The following is a 6000-nucleotide window of genomic DNA, read 5'->3' as shown; positions in this document are numbered from 1 at the left end:
GGCCCCCACTCATGTCTCCCACCAACCCCACCCCCCAGCAGTGCAGGGGCAGCACCACCAGGCCCCCACTCATGTCCCCCTGCACCCCCACCCCCCAGCATCCAGGGGCACCCTCCACCAGGCCCCCACTCATGTCTCCCACCACCCCCACCCCCAAGCAGTGCAGGGGCAGCCTCCACCAGGCCCCCACTCATGTCTCCCACCACCCCCACCCCCCAGCCACCAGGGGCAGCCTCCACCAGGCCCCCACTCATGTCTCCCACCACCCCCACCCCCCAGCCACCAGGGGCAGCCTCCACCAGGCCCCCACTCATGTCTCCCATCACCCCCACCCCCCAGCAGTGCAGGGGCAGCCTCCACCAGGCCCCCACTCATGTCTCACACCACCCCCACCCCCCAGCCACCATGGGCAGCCTCCACCAGGCCCCCACTCATGTCTCCCACCACCCCCACCCCCCAGCAGTGCAGGGGCAGCCTCCACCAGGCCCCCACTCATGTCTACCACCACCCCCACCCCCCAGAATCCAGGGGCACCCTCCACCAGGCCCCCACTCATGTCTCCCACCACGCCCACCCCCCAGCAGTGCAGGGGCACCCTCCACCAGGCCCCCACTCTTGTCTCCCACCACCCCCACCCCCCAGCCACCATGGGCAGCCTCCACCAGGCCCCCACTCATGTCTCCCACCACCCCCACCCCCCAGCCACCATGGGCAGCCTCCACCAGGCCCCCACTCATGTCTCCCACCACCCCCACCCCCCAGCAGTGCAGGGGCAGCCTCCACCAGGCCCCCACTCATGTCTCCCACCACCCCCACCCCCCAGCCACCATGGGCAGCCTCCACCAGGCCCCCACTCATGTCTCCCACCAAACCCACCCCCACCATCCAGGGGCACCCTCCACCAGGCCCCCACTCATGTCTCCCACCACCCCCCAGCCACCAGGGGCACCCTCGACCAGGTCCTCACAATCCCCAATCATGTGCGTTATGGTCAGCCTCCACAGCCAAAAAGCCCTACCAAGTAACCCATTCACCCACATGGAAATGGAAATTACATGTCACACCCCCAATGTTCATGAAGCTAATGAACCCATGTCCGTCCCACACAATGTTTGCAATTGAATGGGAAAACACCCAACATGACATGCATGAAACCAATGAGATGATGCCACACAGTGAAGTATGAAAACAAAATTGTATTGAAAAAAAGAAAGAATGCTAAAGAAATGAAACAAACTACAATGGGAAGTAAAAAAAATCAAGCTGCATGTCCGTATAAAAATAAAGAACTGCAAATCATAATCCCAAAAAATGTCGTCCAAAGTCAAATGTAAAACATTTATCTATCAAATCAAGAACTATGTAAAAAACCAAAAGGGTCCATGAGCCCAACTGAACAAAGGAAACCTAAAAAAAAACCTAACTAAAAAGCAACTATATACAAAAAGTGGAGCAGTGTCCGTCGACTCCAAATCATAAGAAAAAACAAAGGAAACCTAAAACTAAAGAACTATATACAAAGGCGGCGGGCAAGTCCAGCGGCTCACTCCGTGGTGTTCCGGGCCAGGGCATCATCGAACTCCTGTTCGATGTCCCGGAGGCGGTCCAGTTCCATGGCCCCGAGGGTCCGCAGGGACGACGCCGTGTCCTCCTCCAACCCCCTGTGGATTGCCTCGAGGCACTCGGCCTGCCTCAGGGCCCTCCGCATGGAGTTCTCCGCCCTGACCATTGTGAGCCGCGCCTCTTCCGCCCGCCGCCGCTCCGCACCTATGGCGTGGCCCAACCGCTGCCACACGGAAGACACTCTCTGTCCTGGGTCCTCCTGCCCTCCGGCCGATGCCTGCCCCTCCGATGTCGAAGGCCCCAAGCCTTCATGGCTCCCACCATGTTGCTGCTGCTGCTCTGCCTCTGCCCGTGCACTGCCTCCTGCTGCCTGCACATCCTCCGCCGGCTGGGGTGCAGTTGTTGATGTGGCCACCCCTGCTGGACGTCCGACTCCCGACTGTGGCAGGGATGCCTCCTCCACCAGCCTGGCCGCACTGTCAGAGGCAGCTCCATAGGGCACCCAGGTGACTGATGGGTGGGAAGATGGCACAGAGGACGACTGGCGCGTAGGGGGTCCAGTTGAGGAGGTGGTCGGAGCAAGCCCCATCAGACGGAGGAATCCGGTCTGGGTGACCAGTCCCAGCAGGCTGACGTGGTCAACGAGCCATTCGAGATGACGTGCAGTCTCTCCATGAAAAGACTGCAGGTCACCTCGCATGGCCCGTTGACGCAACGCCACACCAGCCAGGACAGGCTCAACCCGGACCTGGATAGCCACGTCCGCAGGCAGAGGAAGGCCAGTTGACGTCAGCTCATCCCCTGCCTAAAACGGGTCTGGACGTAGGCATCTCTGCTGGTGCAAGATGATGCAGGGACAGGATTGCACACAGGCACCTCCGCGGCGGCCTGTGCTGCCTCCTGTCCCTGGTCCTGGACTGCACCACTAGCACCAGTGGGATCCCCACCTCCAGACCCCGTCTCTGGTGCTTGCACGGCCTCCTCCTCCACCAAACCCCCCACCAACCTGGATGACTCCGTGCCATCTTCCCCTGTTGGGCCCTGTGGGGTCCCAGCTGCCCCTTCTGCTGCCGAGGAGTCCAACTCCAACCTCCGCCTCTTGGACCTCCCCCCGGCAGCTGCGGCCTGGGACGTGGCACCGGACTCCTCACTCCCCGACGAGATGACAACACGGCAGGGGAGCCGGGCCTTGCGTCTCCGGCTGGCGGTAGGATCCCCGCCGCTGTGCTCCACAGCACCTTCTCCGCCCTCTTCTTCAGTTGACGCTGCAGACAGGGAGAAACAAAACACAGGCATCAGGGCACTGTACAATGGACACATACACACATGACAGTTGCACATGAGTGGCATTGGCAAACCTCAGACATGTCAACACAATCCCCAACACACATGTCATTGCAACTCGCACACATGAGCCATACCACACCATATCGCAACTGCCACCACCATCCATACACATACAACAGCATGAGCAGCCAAAGGTGACCCAGACATCACATGCAACACAGGAAGTGCACCACACATGTACACACACCACCACACTTGCATGCATGTGTACACCTCTGCCAAGTGTCGCACTGTTCAGAAGGGCATCCATGTCACATCTGCCAATCAGGCTTCCACATACCGCTGTCACATGCATCCATGTTGCATCACTGTTGCACCCTTGTCAAATACACACACATGCACATGTACACAGTGCTCATACATGCAGCCGAAAACAACATACATGCGTGACATCACGGACATGTCTACTTACATACACATTCATCCAAACATGTGTGCCCACACAACTGCATTTGGCATGCAAGCCTACACACAAAAGCACCATCCATGTCTCACACATTACAGCCCTCGCATGTGTCAGCCCCACGGCCCTGGACACCCCCACCCATACTCGACCCCAAACAAACAGATGTGCAACCTGCACACTACCGAATAATCACCACACGCACTGCTCACAATCAGGATGCATGTACACTCACCGCTCGACTCCAGACGGGTCTGCTTCTCCAGGACCTGGACGTGGAGCGCTGGGGATATGCGTTCCAGGACCCTCATCTGTTCTTCCGACAAGTGGCCCCGGCGCCCCTTGGCATCCGCTGCCTTCAAGAGGCGCCGGGCCTTGTTCAGGGTCCTGGACCTGTAGTCCTCCCAGCGCTTCCTGACATGTTGTAAGTCGTGGACTGCCACCCGCTCCGCGTTGATGGCAGTCACAATGTCAGTCCAGATCCGAGTCCGTCCTTCCTTGTCGGCGCGGGAACTTCCGAAGAGGGCATCATACTGCCCCAGGACTTGCTCCACCAGGACACCAACTTAGGTGGCACTGAAGCTGGTGCCCCTCTGCCTCTCTGGCCGGGGGTTGTCAGTGGTCACAGATGGTGTTTGCCCCGACATGACAACCCCAGAGGCAGGAGTGGGTGGGCAACTGGGTCCTGGGGCTGGGCTGTGGAGCGATGGAATACCAGTCGGGAGTCTTCGGTTCCAGCAGGGGTGGTCACAGCAACAGCACCCCTGGCTGATGTGCAGGCAGCAAATGGCAGTGCACGTGGGCAGCAGGCAGTCAGGCAGCAGCAGATGGCAGGTGGGAGCGTGCTCGGGGCTCTGGGGGGCAGTAGTTCGGCCTTCTGGGCAGGAGCGTGGTCTTCCGTGTGCATACGCGTGGCCAGCTTGATACGGAGTGATTTGGCACGTGAAAAGTCTGCACGTCAGCGTGAAATTCGAGGAAAGGCCCTTAGCGCGTAAGCGCATCAGCACGCATACACGATTCTATTGGACCAAAGGCCCTCAGCGCGTAAGCGCGTCTGTGACGTGAGCCGCACGGGTGTTTCCCACACAGCACGTGATGACAGAGCACACGTGGAAAGACTGCACGTCAGAGTGTCATCGCGTGTTATTGGACTGCACGTCAGAGTGTCATCGCATGCAATTGGACAAAAGTGCGCGTACACGCGATTGGCCTATGTACGTGTATATCAGGGGTGCGCGGGCACTTACACACGCAAGTACGTCAGCGCACCTGTATCCCGGGGTGCGCGGGAATTTCCACACGCTATTGGACTGGGTACTGGATTTCAGGGGTGCGCGGGTCACACGCACGCCTACAACACGCGCAACGCATTAATTTGCGCGCTAACAAAATAACAAGCTCAGCCCCAGGATGAACATACCGTTCCTAGCAGCAGTGGGCGTGGGCTACCAAAGGAGGAGGAGGAGGATAGTCAGGGCCAGAATATTCACACCCAGAACCAGCCTTTTCGGGATGCCTGATGACCAGGTGCATGGGAGGTACAGGTTTCCACCACACATTATACTGGACCTGGTGAGTGAGTGGGAGGATGACCTCACATCACCCACCCTGTGCTCCCAAGCACTCAGCCCCCTGGAGAAGGTCCTCAATGTACTGCACTTCTTGGCCACAGGATCATTTCAGCGGACAAGTGCCATTGTGGGTGGGGTATCACAGGCCACCCAGTCACGCTGCCTACACCAGGTCTTGAACATCATCACTGCACGCCCATCAGTCCGCAGTCACATATACCTGCCCAGAACACCTGCAGAAAGGCATGCTGCCGCCCTGGATTTTTACGGTGTGGCACGATTCCCCAAAGTGCTAGGTGCCATTGACTGCACCCATGTGGCTCTACGTCCCCCCAGGGCATCAGAGCACATCTATAGGAACCGCAAGCACTGGCATTCCATCAACGTGCACGTAGTATGTAATGCCAAGGGAATCATCACCTCAGTATTTGCCAACTATCCCGGGTCAACCCACGACAGCTTCATTTACCGAATGTCCACCCTAAGCCGGGACCTAGAAGCTGGGCGGCATGGCGATACATGGCTGCTTGGTGAGTATGAATGCCACTGCACATGCATGCATGTCAGATACTGAGCAAGGTCACAACCCCACCAATGATACCAATCACCACCTCCACAGGGGACAGTGCCTACCCTCTCAGCCCCCACATGATGACGCCAATTCGGAACCCCACCACGCCACCCCAGGTAAGATATAACACAGCCCACATTACAACCCGGGGCATAGTGGAGCGCACATTCGGAGTGCTAAAGTCACGCTTTCGCTCCCTTGACCGTTCTGGCGGGCAGCTGTTGTACGCTCCCCCAGTAGTGTGCAGGATCATAGTGGCAGCATGTGTCCTGCACAACGTTGCAACACGCCGGGGCCTGGCCGTGGACATGGTGGTGGCCCCACATCCCCAACCACATGCACAGCCGCTGCGCATGGGAGGGGAAAGGGCACGGGGGAGGCAGCCCGTACACAGCTAGTGGCTAATTACTTCACATAGAAATCACACCCCTGTGGAGTGCACACTGCCCTGGCACATTCCATCTGACAATCAATGATGACTCAACCTGACACTGATCCTGAATGTCTGGAGAATGAACCGTGAAAACCATATCAGCCTGAGATTG

This window comes from Ambystoma mexicanum, chromosome 2p (genome assembly GCF_040938575.1).
Source record: "Ambystoma mexicanum isolate Mex_15411 chromosome 2p, UKY_AmexF1_1, whole genome shotgun sequence".
Lineage (NCBI taxonomy): Eukaryota > Metazoa > Chordata > Amphibia > Caudata > Ambystomatidae > Ambystoma > Ambystoma mexicanum.
The sequence above is the reverse complement of the archived record's forward strand: the minus strand, read 5'-3'. Positions refer to the sequence as shown.